The sequence below is a fragment of the Pleurodeles waltl genome, chromosome 2_2 (genome assembly GCF_031143425.1).
Source record: "Pleurodeles waltl isolate 20211129_DDA chromosome 2_2, aPleWal1.hap1.20221129, whole genome shotgun sequence".
Taxonomy (NCBI): Eukaryota; Metazoa; Chordata; class Amphibia; order Caudata; family Salamandridae; genus Pleurodeles; species Pleurodeles waltl.
In genome coordinates this window covers 13,807,082-13,834,460 of record NC_090439.1, presented here as the reverse complement: position 1 = coordinate 13,834,460, position 27,379 = coordinate 13,807,082, and positions in this window count along the sequence as shown.

The window sequence follows — 27,379 nt, the reverse complement described above, 5'->3', positions numbered from 1 at the left end:
GCACAGATCCTGGAAACGTGGTTGACTTCTGTGCGATGTACAGGTCTGTCAGACACACCACCTGAACATTTCCGAGTGGTAGTTCTTCCTGTACACCTGTTCATTGGCACTGGGAAGGACCAAGGCTATTTGGGTGCCATCTATGGCCCCTATCACATGAGGGATGTGTCCCACATCATAGAATTCTGCCTTCTCATATGCCAAATCTTCATGTTGGTGGAACCTAATATAGCTGTCCAGGTGTTTCAATAAAGCACAAAGTGCATCCTTCAACACAAGACTGAACATGGGCTGCTGTCAAGCCCACTGCAATCTGAAATTACCCAGTGGCAAGAAAGTGTATCACTGATAGGAATTGTACTGTGGGAGGGATGGCATAGGGATTGAGTATGGCAGGCAATAGATCAGGCTCCAGCTGGGCATGCAGATCCATGATGGCCTGACGATTGAGACGATAGGACTGGATGCTATGCCTGTCCTCAGGGGTTGTAAACTCAACTGGTGGTCGGTACACTGGTGAATGTCTCATTCTCCTCATGGCAGGGTATCAAGGATAGAGAGTAGAAAATGTACTAACTGCTAAGTACTTCACACATGTAAGTAGAACATGTCATCATCGCACACACCTAACACTGTAGACCTGCGTTGCACTGCTGACACATACCATTATGGGCAAGCTGAAGTGTCACAGTGACATGCATGTCACATGTACTGGCTAAACTATGATGGCACAACATAGGCCTACTCTGCAGTGAAGCACTTATTTAGGCATGATCTGTGCACAAAATGGCATCCACCTGTCCTGCTGCACAGGACAGTTGGAAGTGACCGAAGTCCGCCGGGGTATGTGGTCGCAGCCACTAAGAAATTTCTCATTGGATAACATTGCTGCCTATGGGGGATTGGGGACAATGGCGACCACCTCCGGCGGTGTATGCGGTGGCCGAGACCTCCATGTTTTGCCACCTTGCTCACTTGACTCCTCATACTCTTGCAAGCAAGACCTCCACGAGCTGAGCTGCTGTGTCCTGTCTCTGGGAGCCATCATGCCATATCCTGCAGGTGATAGGGCCCCAGCCTTCACACCAGAAGAGCTGATGAAGCTCATGGACGGGGCCCTACCCCTATATGGACAGCTGTATGGGGCACCAAAGGAACAGGTAAGCCCAATGCCATCGCCAGGTGTGCTAGGGGTGTATGTGATGGGGTAAGAGTACTGGGGAGGGAGTAAATGTATGCAGGGGGCATGGACTTGAGGCGTGTGAGCTGAGAGGAACGGCAAGTGTGGGCACTTGGCGAGTCAGATGTGTATTGTCCACTGGTGTTGGTATGAGGCATGTGTACCTGACCTTCTCCTTCTGTCTATGTCATCCATGCAGGTGAATGCCAATCAGAATAAAGGGATCTGGCATGCCATTGCTAAGCAAGTGCAGACCCTGTGGGTCCACAACCAGTGGAGCACCCACTGCAGAAAGTGGTGGGAGGACCTGAGACGCTGGGCCCGCAAGACTGCGGAGGCCCAGCTGGGGATGTCCCCCCAATGAGTGAGGGGTGCCCGTCAGACCCTGAGCCCCCTAATTGGCCACATTTTGGTGGTTGCCTACCCTGAGGTGGATGGGCATTTGAGGGCAGCACAGCAGCCAAAAAGGGGTGAGTACTGACTGAGTCCTGGTACTTGGCTGGCCTTAATAGGTATACTGTGCCTCACCATAGGCAACGTGACATTGTTGTGATTACATCCTGTGTATCATCTATTGAAATGGGTATCATGCACCCTGGCTGAGTATAGATTGTAGATGTGTTGGCATGCTTTACTGTCAGAGAATGTACATCGCCCATTACTAGACCTCTCCATGTCTGGAATGTGGAGGAGGTCGACTGACATAGCCACATGTGTGAGACCAACCTGCCTATGCAATGCATGCGTGTTTTAGTATCACCCTAAGCATTACCTATGACCAGCTCCATCCAACTGCATTTGTGGCTCAGAGGTTTCAGGCCACTCCCATCTGTGTAGCACACCTGCATATATAACTTTGTGACTCAAGTTTAATCACAGGGACTGAATACATCATGTACTGGTCTGCCATTACGGCTCCACTACAGATATGGCCTTCATGGGACTGGATCATTGATTTGATAGCTGTATTGTCATATATAGGTGATCCGCTGACTCTAGGATATGTGAAGGTGGGCTGACTGGGATACTGATGCATGTACAGTTGCTGAGGTCTGGTTGAAAGACATTGTGCATTCCTAGGTGCAATACTTATGGGGATGTTACAGTTAAACCAATGGGATGGTACTAGAAGTGGTAAGTGCTTTGACAGGTCTCGTTTATGTCACCATGGTATGTATATGGAATGTTATGTTACACAATTTATAGAGCGCATGGATACCCTCAGGTTTCCCAGCGCTACTAAACCCTAACCACAGAGGGGATGAGAATGATACGCAACCAGAAAGGAATAGGAAAAACGGACCTAGAATAACCATGTTTTAAAGGCCTTTCGAAACTCCAGTTCTTGCCCCATCAGCCGAAGATTAAGGGGCATCGAGTTCCACAATTTGGCTCCTAAAAACGTCAGAGAGGACCCACCCCATCTTGCTTTCTTTATTTTCGGTACGGTTACTGAAGCTAGAGTAGTGGATCTCAAATCTCTATTCGGACTATAAAAAGTGGCCAAATTCCTAAGGAGCATAGGTCCTCTATCATGCAAAGACCTGTGGATATGACATAGAGCCTTAAATTTGATCCGCTGTACAACAGGCAACCAGTGCAAAGAGGCCAATCCAGCCTTCACAGAAGACCATCTCAGTAATAAACGAGCTGCAGCATTTTGAACTATTTGTAATTTATTTTTAACATATACTGGGGAACCTAGGAAAAGGCCATTCCCATAGTCTAGCCTTGAAAGAATAACAGCTTGCACAATAAGTCTTCTAGCCAGTGCTGGAAGAATAACACAAATTTTCCTAAGAAGTCTCAATAAGGCAAAGCAAGTAGTAGATATGTTCGTAGCCTGCAGGTCTAGCGTCAGAAGGGGATCCAAACTGATCCCCAGGCTGTTAACATGCTTTTTGGGAGGAGGGAACTCACTAAGTGCCGAAGGACAAATGTGAGAAATTCCAGGCCTTAGTTCAGGGCCCAGTATCATGACTTCCATCTTCTCCTCATTTAGTTGCAATTTACTCTGAGTCATCCAGTTTGAAACCGCTTGCATACAAGTAAGGAAAGCGGCTCCTTCTGAGGTCTCATTAGCAGAAAAGGAAACCACCAATTGGGTGTCATCAGCATAGGACACTAATGCTAACCCAAATGATTCCACCAAAGAGGCCAAGGGAACCATATAGATGTTAAACAGTGTCGGACTAAGGGCAGAGCCCTGAGGTACACCACACCTGCACTGTAGTTTGTTTGATAGGAACGATCGATCTAGGACCTGAAAGGACCTGTCCTTTAGGAAGGAAGTAAACCAGACAAGTGCCTGTTCCTTAATTCCGAGCTCCCTCATTCTCTGGATCAATACCTGGTGGTCTACTATGTCAAACGCTGCGCTCAAGTCCAGCATAATAATCCCTGTGGTAAGACCCTGGTCTACCCTCTTTCTGGCCTCTTCCGTAACCGCAATGAATGCAGTTTCCGTGCTGTGACCAGTTCTAAAGCCCATCTGAGTGGGATGGAGCAACCCATTCTTTTCTAAAAAAGTAGAAAGTTGCCAATTGATATATTTATCCAGAATTTTAGCGGGGTGGGCAAAAGGGAAATGGGTCTAAAATTCTTCAACACTGTTGGGTCAAGAGAAGATTTTTTTAATAGCGGTTTCACTATAGCATGCTTCCAAGAGCTATGTACTACTCCTATGTATGACAATGGCCTAGCAAATGATATGCTACATTGCAGAGTTCATGCCTACATCAAGTCCTAATGATAAGTTGGGGGCACATCTGATGGGTTTGGACTTTTCTGCTTACCTTGAGCAAGCTGAAGTGGCAGATTAGGAGAGGTTGGCCTATTGCATGTCACATAGCATGTAGATTTGAATCTAATATTGCCTTTTGTTTCTTCTGTCTGGCTCATGTAGTTGTGGGATGTGTGAGTGGTGTACAGGCAGTAGCGTTGGTCCATTTGTGCCTAATGTATCATGGTATTTACCGTCGGAGATGTGTGTTTTCTGGCCCCTGTGAAAGGTATTGTCATTTCTGGAATGGTGTTTGAGGGTTAAGTTGTCATGTTGCACAGTCTGACAGTTGTGACTGCATGTGCGGTTGCATTGTAAGTGGACCATGATGTAATTTGTGTGTTCCTGAAGTACATCTGGTTTGACACTGCACTCAGTGATTGAGTATGGATGTGTCATATGTGACATATGGGACTTTTTAGATGCACTTAGCAGTATGATCAGTTGTGCTATATATGTGTTTGGTGTCTGCTGATATGGCTCTATGAGTGTGTCAGACTATTCAAATGTCTATACCACAGACTCTTATTATACACATCAGATGTCAACTGTTTGGGTGTCTGACTTGTAATGGCCAAATCAGTGTTGATTTCTATATGGGCATCACTGCACAGAGTGTTTGGTGTGGCATGTAATGTGATAGGCAGGTGCTGTGTGGTCTGTGAGTGGAGGTGTCTCAAATGTTATGGATATGTTACAGAGGGCATGGTCTGATCATGTGTCGTCAATGTAGTGGCCAGAAGTGTTTTTTCAGTCAGCTGGACATCCAATGGGTGATAGGGGCATGGAGAGGTATGATACTGTATCCAGGGCATGCTGTGCCAGCAGAAATGGCTTTTGTAGCCATCATGTGGATGACTGCAGTTATGCAGTCCAACTTAGATATTGGTGTGAGGGTTGCAATACAGGGGTGGGTAATAGGGACATGTTGTAACATGATGTAGGTGATGTATATTGGCACCTGCAATAGCCTAGCCAGGATAAGTATTGTCACAGATATGCTTGTTAAACAGTGTGTCAGAGAGCTATATGATAACCCATTTTCCCTGTATCTCTCTTGGTCTCTCCCTCTCTCTCTATTTGAGTGTATCAGCTGAAACCTGCGAGAGTGAGTGACCCCGTGGGACGGAGGGTGAGGGGAGTGCCACGGGGAGACCGAATCCACCACCTCTTCCTTGGAATCATCCTCCGATGGACACTCCCTGGTAGTGGCGGACCCATCTGGGACCACCCCAGCACCATCCTTGTCTGCCACCCCCCTTACTAGCACCGCCCTTCCTGTAGCTTCCCCCCAGTTGCCCGTGCCCACTCACCCAGGAGGGTGGGCATCTCCTTTGCTGCAGGCACCTCTGCCCCAACCCTAGTCAGCCCTGCTGCTCTCAGTGAGGAGGCTATTGACCTCCTGAGGTCCATCTCTGTGGGTCAGTGGACCATCGTGAATACCATCCAGGGACTGGCCGCTCAAGTTCAACAGACTAATGTGTCCCTGGCTGACCTCCAGAGATCCATTAAGGCTCTGGCCTCCTCCCTGATGGTAGCCAGTCTCCCTTTGTCTACTGTCCCCCCACCAACCTCTTTCCAGTCCTAAATCCCTCTGCCCAAACCCATCCGAAGCACACATACACACAGGCATGCATCCACCTCAATAGACAAGGGTTCCACTGACAAGCACAAACACCACAAGACCCACCACCGGCATGCACACAAACAACACATACCTGCAGACACAACAACATCAACTACCTACACAGACTACCCACTACCCCCTCCTTCACAGACACTACACCTGACACACCGGCAGCCACAACATTATCATTCACAGATACAGCCACAACACCTGTCTTACCCACAGTCACCACAATATCAGACTCACAAACATCCACCCCAGTTACCACATCCACACCCACCACAAATACCAATACTCCAACATGCAGCACATCTACCATACCAGCAGATACCACCCCAACACACAGTCACCTGTCCAGCATGGCATCTCCCTGCAACTCCTGCCCCCTCCTCCCAAGACACCTAAATGCCCACACTCACCCATTCAACAGATACTCAGCACCCGCAAGCATTCTACTCACACACTTGCACCCAAAGCACCCCATCAGACACATTTTACAACCATTCCCTCTTCCTCCACCCCCAAACCCTTTTGCCATGACCGCCTCAGTGTGTAAAAAAAACATTTTCTCTCAGAGTTTTCTTTGTTCCCTCCTCCTCTCCCACCCGTCATGGCCCCAAGCATTCTTCCTCCCTCCCCAAGTCCAGCCCTTCCACCTCCAAGTCCTCCCATGCCCCCCTGCTAGTGACCACGCCCCTCCCCTGCCAAGAAGTCTACACCTCCCAAGGCCAGGCCCAAGGACCCCTCTACCACACCCAAGCCAAAGCTCCACCCTTCAATCCCTGAGATGCCTGCCTGCCCCCTTGATGCCCCTACCATGTGGCGGTCATTTTGCAGTCAGGAGTCAAGTTGGGGCACTCTAATGTGCCATTTGTGCCTTTGGCATTTTTGACTGGCCATTGGCCTTTTATTTGTACATAGTTTGCAAAAAAAAGTATTTTCTATGTATCAATACATATGGACCAACATGTTGTTGGATTCGATGTTTACATACTTGTCCTGCAGTTCTTTCTACATGGCAGTTTGGTGTTTGTGGGCATTGGTTTGTGCATGTGTGATATGTGTGTGTTGGTTGTGCCAGCTGTTGTGCCTGGGTTGCATGTGTGGGTGTGGCCCTGCCATTTGTCCCGCTGTCATTGCTGTGTAATGTGTGTAAAATAGGATTGTGTTTGTTGCATGCATCTATGTAGCAAAGTAGTGTGTTGCTTGTGCAGAGATGTGTAATGGTGGTGTTTTGTGCCCTTGTGTGGTTGTAGGGTGTGTGGTGTTGGCTATGTCATATGCATTGTGTATGGTGTAAGCGTGTTGTGACATATTCTTCGTTGTATGACAATGGGATTGTGTTTATTGGTTGTCTGGTGTTGTTACGTGTTGTTGTTAGTAAGTGTTGTCTTGTGGAGGTAAGCTATGACATTGCTTGGCAAAACATCTGTGTAGTTGCGGTTGTGTTCTCGTTGTGTGTATCAGTGCTGTTGTGGAAGGTTGTGTTAGAGAGTGCCTGTGCTGTGTCTGCGGGTTGGTGTGTATATGGCACGTGTGTGTTGACCGTGGTGTGTGTAGTATGGGTGTGCCTATGTGTATGTTGATGTGTGTGTGTATGTGCGTATGGTTGTTTGGTTACATGAGTGTGTTGCCGCCACCAGCTGTCCCAGATGTGTATGTTGTGTGTGGGTGTGTAGGGTGGGTTTCCCTCCAGTGTGAGGTAGGTGTGTGTACTCACTGTTGTTGTCTTCATTGCCATAACTGGTTCCGGAGACATTGTGCGAGCAGGAGCAGTGGAAGAACTTCCAGTTCAGGTTCTATGGCACTCCAGCCAGGTATGTGTTCCAGAAGGTGAGTGTCTCCTTTTATATAGTTGGTTTCCACCAGGGTTTTCATGATGGTGTGACCGCAGCAGAAACCTTGGCGGTGTGCAGGCTCGTAATATGTCTTGCGGGAACATGGTTCCCATCGGCTTACCGCCGTCTTTGGTGGCATGTCCGCACTGGCAGTCTTGGCGGTTGTTTGACTGTGTTCTGTTGGGATGACAGCCATGGTCATAATTTGGCGGTCTTCACTGCCGGCCCTTTGGCAATATGACTGCTGCCACCAACATGGTGGTCCTGAAACTGCCAAACTCGTAAAGACCCCCTTAAGTGCCTTTCACTTGGTGGTTATGGCACTGGCGTATGGGGATATTGTGCTCTGGGGAAGTTACAGTTAATAGAAATTAAGGACCAAATGTATGAAAAGTGGTGCGGCATCCAATGCAGCACCACTTCTCTTGTGCTCCTTAGTGCCCCACCACCACATGTGTACTGTATTTAATATACGATATGCCATGGCGCAGGGTAGGGGCAATAGTGTCAAAAAATTTTATGCTATTGATGTACTGTGCAGGACTAGCGCCAACATGTTGGATCTAGTCCTGCAGAATACATAGGGGCCCAACAAAAACAATGGTATGTCCCATTTTAACGCCTGCTCTGTGCAGGCGTTAAAAATTGCTGTTAAAAATGGCGAAATGCAATCACTTAGAATCCAGAGCACCACGTTTGCGGTCCCCCTAACATAGGAATGCCCTCCTTGCATACATTATGCCTGGCAAAGACACAATGTGGCACAAGGGTTTACAAAGAGGCGCAATGCATGCATTGAGCAACTTTGTAAATATGGCGCTGCAAATTTGGCCTCGTTAGGCCACATTACCGTCATAAAAAATTACGCTAATGTGGCGCTAGGCCCTCTTAAATCTGGGTTTAAGTTTCTAGATAGGCTCCCAGCATTACGCCCAAGCATATCAATTTAAATTTTACATCTTGAATTGGGTTTGGGCTTTGTAGAAGATATGGTGGGCATTGCCCCTTTGTAACTATGGTAAAATATTTGGTGTACCCCAAAGGCCAGATTTTTGCGAGACGTTTTAGAAGACTGCCTAAAGGTAGACAATAGATGTGCAATCCCGTGGTTGGCCTATGTTAAGGATACCTTTTATAAATTAGGTCTGAGCTCTCTTTGAGATTGTCCTTCTGCAATAGGCCCACAAGCAAAGAAACAGGTTAAAGGGGACTTGGCATTGCTCAGGGAGGAAGAGCGGATTGTATGGTCCCTGCTCATGAGTACTGTTAGACTTAGCATCCTTGGCGTGGTCTCCCCTAACTTTTTGCCTCTGTTTCCCAGGTTGTTGAGGTGTGCTGGACTCTGTTATTGCTGTTTTTGTTACTCTGTCACTTTACCACTGCTAACCAGTGCTAAGGTGCAAGTGCTCCTATATAAATTGTGTTTGTAATTGGCTTTCCATGATTGTCATATTTGATTTACTGGTAAGTCCCTAGTGCAACGCACTAGAGGTGCCCAGGGCCTGTAGATCAAATGCTACTACTGGGCCTCCGGCACACTCACATTAGTAGCTCTGTCAGCATGGCTCAGACCTGCCACTGTAGTGTCTGCGTGTACAGTTTTAAACTGCCAATTCGACTTGGCAAGTGTACACACTAGCCAGGCCTAAACCTTCCCTTTTTAAACATGTATGGCACCCCTAAGATAGGCCATAGGTAGCCCCATGGGCAGGGTGCAGTGTATGTTAAAGGTGGGAGATGTACTTATGTGTTTTACATGTCCAAACAGTGAAATACTGCCAAATTAGTTTTTCACTGTAGGATAGCCTATCATTCTCAAAGGTTAACATGGGGGCTGCCTTTAAATCTGATTAAAGCGTATATTCCCTTTGGGAGCAGATAGGCATTTGGAGTTTAGGGTCTTTGAACTAGCAATTTAAAAATACATCTTTTAGCAAAGTTGTTTTTTAGATTGTGTGTTTGAAAATGCCACTTTTAGAAAGTAGGCATTTTCTTGCTTAAACCATTCCGTGACTCTGTGTTTTGTGGATTCTCTGTCTGGGTCAGTTTGACAGTTGGACTGCTTGCACCACTCCCTAGACAGTGACCCTGACTAGAGTGAGGGTCCTTGCTTGGACAGGGGGTAACCTGACTGCCAACCAAAGACCCCATTTCTAACAAGTACCATTATTAGGTAAATGGGAATTTTGGAGGGCTCAGTTCTAAATGCTTATTTAACATGGATAACAAATCCTCAGTATAGATTTTTGACAAGATTAAGGTTGAACATGATCCACCACCTTATGGGTTTTCCTGTAATAGGATGAAGGGTGGTGTCCTTTTCACGCTGCCCGTGTGACGGTTTGTCTGCACAATCTACCATGCATTTTATAATATTTTGTGATTTGTACCGGTCTCCTAGAATTACGTTTTTAAGACCAGTTTTATTGCATAAGCACTTTAACTCCTATATAAGGGAGTGAGTTATTTGCAATCTTTAGCCACACCTGAGACATTGTTTGCGTTACTCAGTTTTATCATATGTGCAATAAAATTAAGAAGAAGCTATCCTAGTGATTGATTAAAATATGTTTTAAATTGAGAATTTGAGGGTTTTGGCCTGATCTTAAAAGGAATATTTATGATCCCAGGGTGAAGCTAATTTGCTTACTATGATTTTTCATGTGTTAATAATGTATTTTGTGCTCGTATTATGTATTTTATGTCAATTTTTACCTGGTTGCGTTTATGGTCATTTTGATTGAATAAAGCCTCTTTCTGATTCTGATTCGGAATAAAACATGAAAGAGAAAAGGAAAACCCTACTATAAAAGTGGATTATTGCAGCATAATACATTGGGTTCACAATTACAATCAACATTCTAATATGCAATGCTAGGGCAATGCATTCTTTCAAGCAGCTTTTGCTCCATTTACCACCATCTACCCCAAGAACTTCGCAATGGTGAAAACATTCATCAAATTTGGATCTGATCTCAAAATCTGTAATACAGTATAAATTCTGCGAGTCCCTAAGAGTTTGCAAAGGGGTTTGATCCATCCCTGGTGAGGTGCCTTATTACATGGACAGGCAAAAATATATGGTCAATAGTTTCTTTATAAATCTTACTATTAGGACACAAGGGGTCAGAATTTGGTGACCATTTGATTGGAAATGTCTTTAAGGGCAGGGTGCCAACACTAAACTGAAAGTATAACTTTCTATCCAATGGGCTGTAATAATGTTTTAATAAGGCTACAAGAGCCTATTTGTTTTAAAATCTAGGAACTATCTAGTAAGAGAAGAGCTGGTAACAGAAGCAATGGACGACTGTCTAACCCAGAGCCAATAATATTTCTTTAGAGATACCACTGTCATGGATTCCGCAGATGAAGGATTATCCCATAAATTACGTAGACCAATTCATGCAAATAATCTTTTAATCTGGCAAATCCATGGGATTTTGTTATATGTGTCTGCTTCTAAAACATCCATTAGTGTCAGCCTATATAAAGTCTATTCAGGTTGGGACCAAAGCAACTCAAAAACAAAAGCGGGAGAAGTCTGGCCTTTTCTACAATTGAATCCCTACCCATTGAATTTATTCTCTGTATTTGCAAGTGCAGTTAGGTACAGGAAGCCCCAGAGTTCAGAGCCATAAAGTGCCAAACCTCAGCCCATATTTATACTCTGTTTGCACCGGATTTGCATCATTTTCTTTTACGCAAATCCAGCACAAACCTAACTCCATATTTATATTTTGACACTAGACCTGTCTAGCGTAAAAAATATGGAGTTAACGTCATTTTAAGGATGCGTGAAACTGCCTTGCATCAATGAGATGCAAGGTAGCCGTTCCCGTCCAAAAAAGGACTCAAACACCCTAGCGCCATATCTATCCAACCCTAAAAGAGTCCTGACTAAACCCACCTGAAACTGTGACACCATGCCAGACATTTGTGTAGTCCACACATGTCACAATGAAGTCATAGCTAACAATTAATGATATATGAGGGGTAACATATCCTACATAGCACTCATCAGCCATCCTCAATGATACCTCAGTTTTGTTTGTCGTGTGAAATGTAATGTCCCCTAAGTCAAACAGCTACACACATCACATGAGTCAACACATATCATGACTGTGGTAGATCACTGATTGCCATCAAATGTACATACACATTTGGCACACATTCATACATTTGCATTACATCCAGAGTATTGCATGTCGTTCCTTCAGAAACACACACATCGTTGTTACAGATCATTCACACCCAAAACATAAAGTTGCATGCTCTACCACATTTGGCCAAACACTATATTACACACTGCAGGCCATACCATCCTATCTTCATGTTGATACAGGGTGCATCCATGTTAAATATTAGAAAATCACGCAATCACATATAGAGTAAAAAATGTTGACGCAAACGCATTGACAACTCATGCAAACGCTAACTAACCATACATGGGCCCTTAGCGTGAATTCCACCTGCACACCACACTCATGCGGCTATCCATTGAAAGTGAAGTATACAGGTAATGCGTGGTATTTTGCTGCACATGTAGGTGATGCGTCGAAAATATTCATGCAAATATCGTAAATGTCAAAAAAATACATGCATGAAGGAAAATGGGCCGCAAGGGAACAGGAAGTGATGTAATAGGAAATCCTGTTTACAGGCATGGTACAGTGGGTGTACTTTCACTTTCACTTAACAGTCTGTGCAATTTCTTGACTGTGTGGCTGTGCTTCAGTGTTGCTGTTGTCTCGATTGTGTTTATTGTATCTTGTGGTGTTTCTCTTGTTGTGTCTTTTATGAAATAAATTTTTTTCTTGTACCAGTGTATGTGATTTTGTGTAGTTTACTGTCTTTCATATTGTATTTGTACTGTCGGGTGTCTGTCTGGGGGTTACATTAGTTGGGTTGGTTGGGGTTCTTAGGTTTGGGCTGTAAGTTTCCTTTATTTTAATTTCTTTTCCTCTTTTTTTTCTAAACTTACTGTTTGGATTTGTTGTTCAGGGACATGTCGGTAAGGGTGAGGCTGAAACGCATGGGGGAGGAGGAGCTTGGGGTCTTTGTGTGGCTGGTGTGCCACTTCCTACCCATGATGCTGGAGATGGGTGGCTGGGTGACACAGGGGAATCACACAGAGGCGAGCGGCTGCAGTGGGGCAAGGTGCTCTACCACCTCAAGAGGGTGTACCATACCAGCCGGAGTGAGCACCAGTTAAAGCATCGCTGGGCTGACCTGTTGGCCAGAGAGCAGGATCTGCTGGACCACCTGGGTGTGGTGATCGGTTGCCCTGCTGGTGAAATCACATTGACAAATGTGTACAGTAGAATGCTCCTGAGTGACAGCAGCATTCCCAATGGGTTTGCAAAATGAGACCTACCTCATGATTATTCATGAGGTAGGTCATTTGCTACCCCATTTGTGAATTGCAAACAGTGTCATTGACAGTGTTGTACATCAAATTATCCTACTCGCAAATTGCAAGCTGCTCAGTCTCGCAATTTGTGACTCACAAAACCGGATCTTCATGCATGTGGCCCCTAGTCACACATTTCAGGTGCAATGCCAACACCTGTTCCCATGCATTCTGTCAATGTTGATCAGGTAAGACACTGTCAGCATACCACATTTCACTGTATCCAGACAGCAAAGTGGGCAATCCATGTTTAGCGCTACATTGTCATCATTGCACACACATGATCCTTGCCATTATGTTGGCAAAGGGGGCATACCCGGCTTAGGGGACACTGCCAATAGGGAATTTGTTACCTCCATACAACTGTGCCCCATCTGTCATGGACCACTGAATGCATGATAATTGCAGACTGAAAATTGAGCCACATGTCCATCACTCAGTAACTCAGTGTCCATTGATGCACAAGCCACAATACCTGAGTCACTTGTATTGCAGTGCACCAGGGAAGTACCATTGAAATTTTCACCAAAATTCAGATCATGCCATGGAGTACCATCTAAAATGGATTAGCCACATATGATTGTAGCAGTGTTTAGTACCACATGATTGTTAGGCCCAGTGCATGTGTGCAGATGTGTGGCTATCACTCACTGGAATGTCAGTGTCAGTGTGAGTTTGCAGTGGTATGTCTGTTGTACTGTCTTCATGCAGAATCACCAGCTCACTCATGTAAAATGTTACACACTGTGATATGTTGTCCACATGTATGTACAGTGATCTGACATTGAGTCTTACAGGTGGACCTGGCCCCTATACCATCAGGGAAGTGGCAAGATTTCAGGACCCAGACATATCCAGTAAGTGTGATAATGTCTGTCCCGTGTAGTGATTGTGGCTGTTTTGTGAGTGACTCTTGTGTGCTGCACTCATTGCATGATGAGCTGGCAGTGATCTGATGTCTTAGTAGGCTGGATGGTGACATAGGGGGTCATTTCGACCTCGGCGGTCTTTTCACAAGACCGCCGAGGGACCGCCATGCTGAAGACCTTTGTGGGGTGGCAGGGGGGTGTTGGGGACGGACTTGGGGGAGGGGGGTGGCAGAGACCCCTATCAGTGCCAGGAAAGGAATTTCCTGGCACTGATAGTACTTACCGCCATGGATTTCATGGAGGTTCCAAACGCCATGAAATCCATGGCGGTAAGACGGGTCATGATACCGCCGGCAGTCTTGTGACGGCCGCCGGGCTGGAGACCCAAGTCTCCAGCCCAGCGGTCGTCTCCGCCATGGCGGTCTGATCGGAGAAGTGGCGGATTACCGCCATGGTCATAATTCCAAATTTTTTACCGCCAGCCTGTTGGCAGTAAAACCGCCACTTCTCCGTTAACCGCCAGGGTCGTAATGACCCCCATAGTGTTCTGTCCAAGATTTACCCATTCACAAGCAGAGAGTCATATCTTGGGAGTCTTGTGCTGCGCAATAGGCAGCAGCGTGTGAACAAGGTGATTAGTAGCCACATGTAGGCCCACATGTGACTTGGAAGTGCACCAGTGTCAGTATATTGGCACTGGGTCATACCCTCATTCTCACAACACAGTGATGCATCAGTTTTCCACACAAATTTGTGCATCCCTGTATTGTAATGTACATGTAGGACTGTATACTTAGCTGTCCCCCACCATCCAGCCCCATAAGTTGATTCCATTACGTGACACTTATGTGGTATGTAATAGGCGTGCATGCAGGTCGAGGCCAGACGTGTGCAGGCATCAATGTGGATGTTTTGGGAATTGTGTTGGCAGATCAGGTGTTGATGGGTGTCCACAACTGGAAACATGAATGTAGTTGTGAATGACCTATGGATACCTTATTCCTAGGTGGCAGCCCTCCTCACATGTCTTCCACTTACTTAATCCATGTATAAGTGGACATACCTTCGTGGTTCTCATCGACAGCTGTGATGATTTATTGCATGCCCATCACCCCTGAGGCACAGGGGTAGGGGAACAACATATATGTAGGTAGATGTGATGGTCACAGTGTAGATGACAGTCATCTCATTCAATCATGCACGTATCCCAAACAACAATGACCCCTTACGATTACCAACTGCATACCATCCTCCCAATTACATCTACCAGTCACTGGTTTTGTGTTCTTTGAAGTTGACTCAGATGATAAAGTCGTCCCATGTGAAGTAGTTGCTGTCTTTGCATTGTGACACATTGGACTAAATCAACGCACAGATCACTTTATTTGGTCCAACTATTGTTTGCTTTGAATTGGTGTAAATGACATGATGGGTAGGCAGTGTTGCCATTTTATTCATCAGGGACATTGTATTATATGGACTGCAATTCGGACTTCTTGTGCAAATCGAGGCAGAGTGTTAGATTATCATCTGTACATGCATCACACAATGATGACACTGATGGTTGCCTGCCTCATTTTCACAGCTGCCAACATGGATACTGCTGAAATCAGGGCGTTCCAAAAGCGGGCAGTGCGATATTGTCACAACTTGGATGTTGAGTCTGGGTTCTGCGGGATGGCACAACGCTATCAAAGAGAGCGTGCCACAGGGGAATGGCGGGCAGTCAGCCAAGGGGGACCCGCATTGGCCACAAAGAGTGTAGCCAGCAACACACCCACACAGGGGACCACAGCCGCTTCTGTCACATCTGCCCCACATGCTGCACCATCAACCTCAGCACTACAGCTTACCACGCCTGCTGCAATGGACATGTCAGCAATAAGGGAGATCCAGAGGGACATCAAAAAGGTCCTCAAAAAGCTGGACACCATACAGAAGGATGTTGACAGTAACACAAAGAGACTGAATGCCATCAAGAAAACACTGAGAAGGGCCAACCTCTGAACTCTTGCCTACCCTCACCCCTAGTTCAGTCCCCTCCCTCCTCATTCTTCATCATGAATCATGTTTTGTAGTGGGTTTAAGGGGTTTATTGATAGGTTAGAGTAGGGTAGTTGTTTAGATAGGATAAGTAGGTTTGGGGTGTTTTTTTCATATTATTACATGTTAGTTTGTGGGTAGGGGTTAATGTTGGGGCTTTTGTGTATATAAAAAATAAAAAAAACAAAAAACAATGAAATTAAAAAGAAAAAAAATAATATATATATATATATATATATATATATATATACATATATATGTTTAGGATTAGGTAGTATATGTTTAGGTTAGTATATGTTGTCCTGCATGTGTCTTTTCATATGAGGGAGGAGGGGGGCAAATGTTTAGCGTGTGTTGTTAAATGTTGAAAGTAAGCATATCGTAGGGTAGTTAGGGCCAATTGTGGGTAATATATAGTTAGGATAGATTAGGTTAGTATAGGTGTGTTACATAGTTTTAAATTCAGTTCCATACATAGATAATAAAAATGTAGGTACTCCCTTACTGCATGTGTCATATGCTTCGGGCTCAGGGTCTTTGCATGAGTGTACAGTGCCAATTCTCTGTCTGGCTGTAGATTATGTCCTGCATCCACATCCCTCTCTTGACATGTTAATTCCCATTTCCAAATGAGCTGTCACATTGGCAGCTACAACAAATCTAAATCTCTATGCATCTGCAGTCCATTGCACCCACCACTCAACGTGACTATGGTTCCCATGTATTGTACAGGTAGGTGTGCTTTTTAAGCTGTAATTGTTTTGATCCTGTGTTGTGATATTGAGCATTGTAGGACGTCTGTTTGCTCTGTTTGTGTCGGTATTGCGGGCAAAAATGGCGCATTTCCGTTTTGCAACATGTTTACATGTCGTAAACCGGATTTGAGTCATTTTTCCTGCATTAACGTAATTTTGCCTTACGACAAGGCGCAATGGTTAGTGTCAGGAAAAATGACTCTTACCTATTCTTAGCACCACCCAGCGTCATAGTATAAAATATGATGCACGGATGGTGTTAAGAAATGGCGCTAGACATCGCTAAACCTTTTTATGCAAAACTGCAATAGCGCAGTTTTGCATCAAAAAGTATAAATCTGGCCCCTGTGCTTTAGCATAATATATTTGTAAAGGCAGGGAAATGGGTTTTAAGATGGAGGTGCTATGCTCTTTTAATATAGTGCCTGCTATTTGTTTATGTTTTAGAGATGAAAACTCCACTTGGGGTTTCCACACATGCTTTGAGGACATTGATTAGGGAGGCCTTGTCTACCCAGATCTTTGCTTACTTTGAGTTGAATACAGATATGGCGACACCTAGGACAGTAGAATGGTAGGTCAATAAGGTTGTAGTGAGAGGTTAATGATTGGGAGTGACAAGTAGTGTCAGCAAAGTCTTGAGTGCTGAACTCCTCACCCTAGAGAGGGAGATGATGGACTTGGAGACAGTAGCGGTGCACCAGCCTAACCAGATGGACCAGCTGCGCTCTCTACGCAGAAAATATACAGAAACAGAGACATGCTTAAGAGAATTCTATAGATACAATCTGGCCACTATGCACACAGAGGGGGACTGATCTTGCAGGCTGTTGGCCTGTCTGGTGAAGGAAGATCTGCAGAGGCAACCAATAGGTGTTATACACCTACAAAATGGTAGGTGGTTAATACACAAGTAGATATTAATACTGCCTTTATGGAATACTATTGATGACTGTACTCGGCAGTGCATGCACCCTCAATTGAGAATGTGTGAGTCTACCTATATGGCCTACTACTCCCCAGACTGTCATTGATCCACAAAGAGGAGCTGGAACCAACGCTGCAATTAGCTGAGATCAAACGTGCTATTAAGCAGATTGCCAGGGATAAAACACCAGGTACCGATGACCTGCCCGCAGAATATAATGCAATATACTTATCCACACTGGCACCAAAGCTACTAGAGGTCTTTATCGGGGCCAGACAGCAGGGACAACTGCTGCAATCCCTGAGGGAGGTGTTAATTGCAGTACTTCTCAAGCCTGGGGCGACCCTCTGGACGTCTGGTTCTACCATTCACTGTCCCTGTTAAATCGGGACTGTAAGGTGCTGGGGAAGGTGTTGGACAATAGACTGTCCCCTGATATTGATGGCCTGGTCCACGCAAACCAATTGGGCTTTATTGCTAGTCGCAACACTTAGTCAATATACAACAGCTACTCTGACTAATTCATAAAACCCCAGCTCAAGGTAGAGGGGTGAGTGTGGTATCATTAGATATAGAGAAGGCCTTTGATACTCTAGGATGGGAATAACTTATGGCCTCTATGGATCATATAGGATTTGGCCCCATTTTCATGAGTTGGATTCGGACCTTACACAGGAACCCGACAGCTAGAGTGCACACAGGAATTACCATATTTGATCATATTGATATTCAGAGAGGTACTAGGCAGTGCTGCTCACTATCTCCTTTACTATTCGCCCTGGCCTTGGAACCTTTAGTATGTGAACTACAATTAAAGGCTCGGCAGTGGGTGATACAGGTACTGGGAGAACATCATATTGTCTCATTATACGCTGACGATGCATTGGTATACTTGTGTGACACCCGGCCACACTTTCAGCCTTGATGAATTTGCTTGACGACTTTGGCGAGATGTCAGGTCTGCAGGTGGACTGGGTCAAATCATGTACATATCCATTGGCACTGCTACTGGAACCAGAGTTAGGGCGCATCTCGGAATGTAGTCTGCAGTGGTGTTACACAATCTTCATACATTTGGGGGTACAGATATATCACAACCCTGACAATCTTAGAGATGGCAATATAGGTAAGGCCCAGAGGGGGATATGTAGGTATGTTCCCATTTGGACCTCCCTGCCCTGTCCCCTGTAAGATGAGTAGCAATAGCAAAGAGGCTGGGACTGCCTAGACTCTACTATTATTTTGCTGCCCTCCCCCTTTACTTTCTCAAGACGTTTTTAATGGAATTACATGGTGTGTAATGCAAGCTTATATGGGATACTGGTAGATGGAGAGTGGCCCTATCAGTGCTGCAGAGACTGCAGCAAGAGGGGGGCCTAGGCGCACCCAACTACAAGTGGTATTATGCAGTGGCACAATTACAATGGCCAATGTGGTGGCCGAGCACTAGCGTTTGTTCTGAGAGAGCATCTATTACGGGGTCCCTCAATGGGGCTCCGATATATAAATGGCTTTCATCACCACAATCTCGGTTAATAGAGGATTGTCAGCAGATGAGAGTTGCCCGCCTGTGCTGGCCCCGGTATGTGGTGGGACAGGAGCCTATTTACCGTACTCTCCCATTGTTCCGATTTGGTAGATGCCAGCTTTACGAGATATAACCAGATGTTTTGATGTGGCTCCCTGGGTGGCGGCGAATGTATTGCCTTGGGAGAGCTGTATCGGGAGGGGGTCCTCATGTCCTCTCAGGAAATTAGGGATGTGTGCGGAATACCAGTAGGGCAATTCCAATGTGTATTGCACACAGTCTGGGGAAGGGAGTGGAGGAAGCAGCATCAATCCCAGATATTGCAAGTTGTGTTAACACATGACAATCTATCCTGAACATATATAATGCCTTTTAGATAATGGCCTCTGAAGGGTTAGTGTTAGTACGAGGGTGGTGGGGCTTAGTGTTACTTACACAACTGACAGATAAACAGTGGGTACAAGTGATGAGACATGTCAAGGAGGTGTTGTGAAACCCACGCTTTAGGTTCACCCAATTCAATTATATACATCAAACATATCTCTCTCCCAATCGGATACAATACATGTTCCAAGGAGCTCCTTCCAACTGCCCTACATTTAGATTCCTAGATGTGGGCTTTTACCATATGACATGTTAATGCTCCCTGCTTACCCATGTTTGCGAAGAGGCTACAGAGATTACGAGGGAGATAGGGGACCATGCGCAGCCACGTACCCCAGAATCTTGTGTCTTGGGAGTGTGAGCGCAGGCGACAGGGGATAAATAACTACATTTGAAGAATTGGTGTTTGTCCTTTTTAGGCACCAAATACATATTGCTTGCACAAATTTGGAGGATGTTGTCATGTTGTGTCCATGTGTTACGTTGGGATCTGTTATGCTCACCGTTTCCACTTCTCTTGTCAACGTTTATACTGTAATATATATTTTACAAAACGAAACCACGGCAATTATGTTTGTATGTTATCCATGGGGTAGCATATCTCCTCTTTATTTTATTTTTTCTCTCTCTTTTCTCTTCTTTCTAATGATTCTAAAATACATTGAAATCCTATACATTGTAGGTGGGATAAGTTCGATTTCACGTTCTTTTTGCTTGTGTTGTGTTCTACCTTTGATATAAATCAATAAAACAAATATTTAAAAAACCTTAATCTATGGTGAGAGTTTACTCTGTACTACACTGTTTGCAGATAGTGAAATCCTCATGAAAGGTATACCAGAGAGTACTGAAAAATATCTAAGCACAGTATACACTCTATGCAAAACTTGTCCAAAAAGGGACTATGCAGGTAACCACTTGGGTGCCTTGAAATTAATGGGTACGTCCTAGGCCATGGCACTCGTGTGCCGAGGACGTAACCGTTATGTCCTGTACCCAGCCCACAGGGGAGCCCTAGCGCTCCTCCTGTAGGACTCCCAAACCCTTCCCCTGGGCAGGGATGGAATGGGGAATCGCTTCCCCTACCACCTCAACCCCCCCAAAGCGACTCCAGTGATGGTGATTACGTCAACGCACGATCACGCGCTGACCTCATCAGAGGTCGCCTCATGCTTCCAGCACGATCCAAGGAGAAACTGATTAGTTTCCCCTCGGGACGGGGGCAGGGGAGGTCAGAGAGGCATGAAAAGGAAAGGAAAGGCTTTTCCTTTCCTTTTCATGTCACTTAGAGCATAGCTGCAGCACAATCGCATAGCGATCGTGCTGTAGGAATGCCCACTAGACCCTAGGGAGTTTGATTACCTTAGGTAAACAAAGAAGGGGAGCAACCACTTGGGCAAGGATCACTCCCCCGGAGGTCAATTTATTTTAAGGCCATTTCAGCCCCCCTTGGGGGCAGATAGTTCTATGTTAATTAGGCCCATCTGCCCCGAGGGGGGCAGAAACCTCTAGGCACCAAGGACCGTTTCTTTTTGTTCTATAGGAGGGAGAGAGGCTCCTTAGGCAAGGGTCACTCCCCTGGGGGGCAAATTTATTTTAGGCCATTTCTGCCCCTCTTGGGGCAGATAGGCCTCTTTTTATTAGGCCAACCTGCCCCCAATGTAGGTAGAAACCACTGGACACCAGACATTTTTTTAGTGCCAATTTCAATTAAGGGGAGAGATCCCTTAGGCATAGTTCGCTCCCTTATGGGGCAAAATTATTTTAGCCAATTTCTGCCACCCTTGGGGGCCCATTGGCCCATGGGGCCAAAATATTTTAGGCCATTACTGCCCCCCTTGGGGGCAGGTCAGCCTATTTCTATTAGGCCCATCTGCCTCCATCTGCCCCCAAGGCGGGCAGAAACCAGTTAGACACCAGGGATTGGTATGTGTGTGTTTTGTTAGGGGGGGCAGCCCCTTGGGCAAGGATCGCTCCCCATGGGAGCACATTACTGTTGGCCATTTCTGTCCCCCTTGGGTTCAGATCGACCTATTTAGCAAGGCCCATCTGCCCTGAAGGGGGGGCAGAAAGCCCACTATACACCAGGGATGATTGCTTTTTAAAGAAAAGAGGGTGGGAGTATAGCCATACCCCCACCCCAAATAAATGGGGACAAAGTTGTTCTGGCCACCAGTGGGGAGATGGGGCAATTACCCCGATCTACTTCCCGGGGGAGCAGAAATCCTACTAGATTCCATGGATTTTTTTTTTTAAATGTGTGGAGTGGTGGTTACCAACCAGTATGGGCATGGTTATGCCCCGCCCCAACTGAAGGGGTAACAGTCTTTCAGTTCTCCCCCGCACATTAAAAGGTGTTATCTCAATGGCAAGCAAGAGCACATTTGATTATTTGGGGTTTTGATTTTACATTTGGCCCATGCAAGCTTGGCCAACTCTCAAAATTGTCCCACTTGGAACGGTGGGGCCTGCACTTTTTGGACTTTGGGACACTGCCATCTAGAAAAATCTTCAAGACCTAGACACATTTGAAAACTAAACATCTAGGTGAGTCCAGGATGTTGTGCTTCACATGCACCCGCACCATTTAATTCCCCACAATGCCCTGCAAACCTCCAACTTCGCTTGAAATCACACATTTTGATCTCACATTTTTGACATGGAACCTTCCGGAATCTGCAGAAATCCTGTCACACCCCCCTGGACTCCCTCAGGTGTCTAGTTTTAAAAAATGGCTGGGTTTGGTAGGTTTCCCTAGATGGCTGCTGAGCCCAGGACCAAAAACGCTGCTGCCCCGCCCACTAAAACAGCTAGTTTTGTAATTGATAATTTTTATGTGTCCATGTAGTGTTTTGGGGCATTTCCTGTCATGGGCAAAAGTGAGGTACCATTTTCGGGAGACTTTGGGGAATGCTTGGTGGAAGGAAATTTGTGCCCCTCTCAAATTCCAGAACTTTCTATCACTGAAATGTTAGGAAACAGTGTTTTTTTGCAAAGGATTCTGGATAACAGAACCTGGTGAGAGCGCCAAACGTTACCCCATCCTGAATTCCCCTAGGTGTCTAGTTTAAAAAAATTTATAGGTTTGCTAGGTTTCCCTAGGAGCCGCCTGAGCTAGAGGCCAAAATCCACAGATAGGCACTTTGCAAAAAACAGGTCAGTTTTCTTTGGGAGAATATGATGTGTTCATGTTGTGTTTTGGGGCATTTCCTGTCGCGAGCACTAGGCCTATCCACACAAGTGAGGTGCCGTTTTTATTGGGAGACTTGGGGGAATGCTGGGTGGCAGGAAGTGTTTTTTTCCATAAAACTTTGAGGTTTGCAAAGGATTCTGGGTAACAGAACCTAGCGAGAGCCCCACAAATCACCCCATCCTGTATTCACCTAGGTGTCTAGTTTAAAAAAATGCACAGGCTTGGTAGATTTCCCTAGGTGCCGGCTGAGCTAGAGGCCAAAATCCACAGCTAGGCACTTTCCAAAAAACACATCAGATTTCAATGTAAAAATGTGATGTGTCCATGTTGCGTTTCCTGTCGCAGACACTAGGCCTACCCACAAAAGTGAGGTACCATTTTTATCAAGTGTTATTACCCCTTGTCTTTTCCTTCCAAATGTAAGACAGTGTAAAAAAAAAAAGTCTATTTGAGAAATGCCCTGTACCTCACATGCTAGTATGAGGGTCCCGGTATTCATAGATGTGCAAATAACCACTGCTTCTCAACTCCTTATCTTGTGCCCATTTTGGAAATACAAAGGTTTCCTTGATACCTATTTTTCACTCTTTGTATTTCACCAGAAGAATTGCTGTATACCAGGTATTCAAAGAAAACCTATTGCAGGGTGCAGCTCATTCATTGGCTCTGGGTACCTAGGGTTCTTATGAACCTACAAGCTCTATATATCCCCACAATCATAAGAGTCTAGCAGACATAACAGTATATTTCTTTTAAAAATCTGCCATTTTTGGCAGGAAAAAGTTATAGAAGAAAAAGGTGGACCAAAATTGCTCTCTTTTCACCTCAAATTCAATATTTTTTATATGAGTTGTGACTTTCAGTAGGAAAACCTTGAAGGATCTACACAAATGACCCCTTGCTGAATTTTGAATTTTGTCTACATTTCAGAAATGTTTAGCCGTCAAGTATCCAGCATTGGTTTTACACCCATTTGTGTCACTAACTAGAAAGAAGGCTGACAGCACAAAAAAGTAAAAATGAGGTATGTACCAGTAAAATGCCAAAATTGTGTTGAAAAATGTGGTTTTCTGATTCAAGTCTGCCTGTTCCTGAAAGCTGGGAAGATGGTGATTTAAACCCTTTGTTGATGCCATGTTGAGGGGAAAAAAACACATGCTTCCTTCTGCAGCAATATTTTTCCCATTTTTAGAAAAAAAACAAATGTAAGCTGTATTTTGGCTAATTTCTTGGTCTCCATCAGGGGAACTCACAAACTTTGTGTACCTCTAGATTTCCTATGATGTTGGGAAAAAGGGAAGCAAATTTGGCATGGGTAGCTTATATTGACAAAAGGTTATAAGGGCCTAAGCGCAAGCTACCCCAAATAGCCAGAAAAAGGCTCTACATCTGAGGGGGAAAAGGCCTGGCAGTGAAGGGGTTACAATACCATAGTCAGAAGGTGCTAAAGATCATACAACCTGCAGCCTTCATGCTGTGGTGAAAACAGATAGCCCATTGTCTGAAGCAGAACAAGCAAATGTACATAGGTAATACCTGGTGCACACAGTCTTCTATGTTAAGTAGAAATTGTCATGCTGAGACGATTCTGTCTAATAACTCAAGGCTGCGTACAATATGTAGTGTGTAGTACATAGAATCTTTGCCCTGCTGGAAACTCCTTCTGCACTGGGACACCCATGGTTCAAAAAATTGCTACCTCCTGCTGGCACCAGTATGGTTGCTTTTGGTGACCTTGCCCAGACCGTGGGGGCACTTAGACCCCCCCTCCCAGTGGCTCCAAACATTGAAAAAAGGTGTTGCTGCCACAATTGGGCACCAAGGCATCCAAAATCTACCAACATTTAAAAAAAGCAAATAAATGGAATAATTAATGAGTGGCTCCTTGCAACACACATTCAATAACACCCTGCAGGGGCATTCTAGATATATTTTTTAAGTCTGGTGGGGGCCATAGAAGGATGAATGTTGTGAAGTGGGTGGAGAGAGTACAGTAGCCTCTCAAAATAGTCAAGGCTACAGCCCGAACTGCTGAATGCAATTAAAACCAAATTTGACAGGGTGCTAGATCTTGGTCCACAGATTGTACTTTTTGTGATTTGTTGTAAATCCCTTAAATAGATTCAGAGTTATTTAAGGTTAATATATATATATATATATATAAGGATTCATCCTCCGGTGGATCCGTGGATCACGGTGAGAAAAGCGAGGCCCTAATCGCATGGCTGCAATCTGACAAAAAAAATGCAACTCAGGGTTAAAAAGAAGAGTGAAAAAACACAGAAGGGGTCAGGATATAGGTATCCTGACACCTTAGGACACATAGAGAAGTTCCATAGGGACTCAGAGCCCAAAAATTGCCAATTCCTTCATTTATCCAATCCGCGGGTCTCAGCATGGCCCCTCTGTCTAAATTTTGCAGAAAAATTGGAAAAATTTGAAAAATTGTTTTGGTGCATGCCATAGGCCAGGCCCTGCGGCCAATCCCAGCTGCGCACAGCCAAAGGTTGTGCGCGGTACTGACTATATTAATGTGTGTGTTAAAAAAAATCAACATTTGCTGAAAAAACAAATCTTACAGGGACATTATAGTTAGGTTCTGAATTTATTTGCACAAAACCATAGAAATTCAGGAGTTACAGTTATGGATAATTCAAGTAACTATAACTCTTGCCCTAAGGTACCTATAACTCACGCCCTCGCCGTGCACAGCCAAATTCCCCCCACATTACATCACTGATGACACCTTCTATGGTATCATTTATATTATCACTGCAACATTTGAAATAAAACAATTGATGAGAAAACTATGCATGGTGGGGGCACGAGTTACAGTTACTAGAGTTAACCATAACTATAACTCCTGAATTTCTATGGTTTTGTTGTGAGTAATTTCAGAACCGAACTATAACATCCCTGTAACCTCTGTTTTTTTTAGTGAAAAAAATATGTATATTACCTACTGGCTGTCGCTATAGCTATAGGTAGCACTGGGTTTCTAGAGGAAAAGTATTTTTTGTTTTGCCAGTCACTTTGGCAATGTTTGACAAATCTTCATAAAACTTTCAAGGTCAGTATGTCACTCACTTCAGCTGTTGGCTTGAAAGTTTTAGAGTCATCCATTAAGCGGGGACCGAAAGGGGGGGTTCCAAAATGCATTTTCCACATGCATTTTCTGTTAGGGACTTTAGACACAGCTACAACCCGAACCGCTAAATGGAATTACATTAAAATTGTCAGGAAGCTAGATCTTGGTGTGCAGATCATGCTTTTCATTATTTGGTGTAAATCTGTCCAGTAGTTTTTGAGATATTATAGGAAACTGAAACATAGATCTCTGGACAGTTTGTGTTCAGATATGCTCTGGTTGGCCAATTTAAAGGAGACTAGCCAATCCTGATTGGTTCATGACACCCTGAATAATATGTTTGTCAGCCATCACAAAACTCAGGGGCTTGGTCCCTGTGTCCTGAAAATGAATAAAAAAATATGTAAGTGGGCAGGGTGAGCAGACCCAGATACCAAAGGGCATGTATGGGGGTCCCAAAATGGACAACATGATGTGGCAGCACTTACAGGACTCTGAGGCATGGTCTCCATTGCAATGCATTGTAGTGAATGGCAGGGTCACAAAAAGGAGAATATATAAAGGGTGATAATGCACTTTAGTTACAATATAAATCATTTGATCAGGTGATTTTACCCTGTGAAAAAAGCCTTCTGCTGGGGGTTTCATGAATCATGTTTGAAGGAAAACTGTTTTCTCATGATTTTCCTGTAGAGGTTATAGAAGGTGCTCCAGAAGCTAAAATGACTGCATATTTTCTGTAAATTCACATTATCTTTCCCAGCCATATGAATAAAGTCTGACATTCTCAGTAAAACATGAACTTCAAACAGGAGCAGGCTGTCAGTTGATTCCCTTGCATTTTACTGCAGCCTCTCAGAATGTTGTAATGAACACTAGAGCGCTAATGAACTTACTTATGACAAAAGTATGGAACACCTGAAGCCATCTTGATTGAACCAAACTGGTAAAATTTAAAGCATTTAATTTAGAAAGGAACAAAATGAGGGGGTTCATTTTGTCATAGAAATTATGGTTAGTGCTATAGAAAGAAGAATTAGGGCACGTTTAAAGTGAGTTCTCAAATATCTTCCTCTTCTATTTAATTAAACAACTGTCCCAGTCTGAAACATGCACTTTCAACACAAGCAGCAGACAGCCAGTTAACTCCCGGGTAATCAGCAGCTTTATTACAGTGTTCTAGTGAGCATCTAGAGTGATAACATTCTGAATTTATGTCAAAAGTGTGGTATATCTGAACATCATCTTGATGGAATCGAACTGGAAAACTGAAAGCATTTCCTACTGAGGATACATGAAGAAATTAGGGATCTTCATAACAAATAAGACTCCCAAGATTGCCAACAGAGAAAACAGAGACCGAATGTAGCAAAATATCACCCAAATGTAGCCCAATTATAGCCCAATGACAGAAGTGTGCAAAACACTAAGGGGGTCATTACGATACTGGCCGCTGGCAGAACACTGGTAGTAATACCGCCAACAGGTTGGCGGTGTTCCCCCAGTGTATTATGACTGTGGCGCATTAGCCACGGCCATACCGCCGGCCCCTCCACTATACTGCCATGCTTCCGCCGGGCGGTCATAATCCCCAATTGCCAGCCCTGCAAGCAGCGCTGCCCTGGAGATTATGAGTCCCCAACCACCAGCCTGTCCATGGCAGTAAACACTGCCATGGAAAGGCTGGCGGTAAGGGGGACTTGGCGTGCCCCTGGGGGCCCATGCACAGTTTTTTCCCCATATTTCTTCCT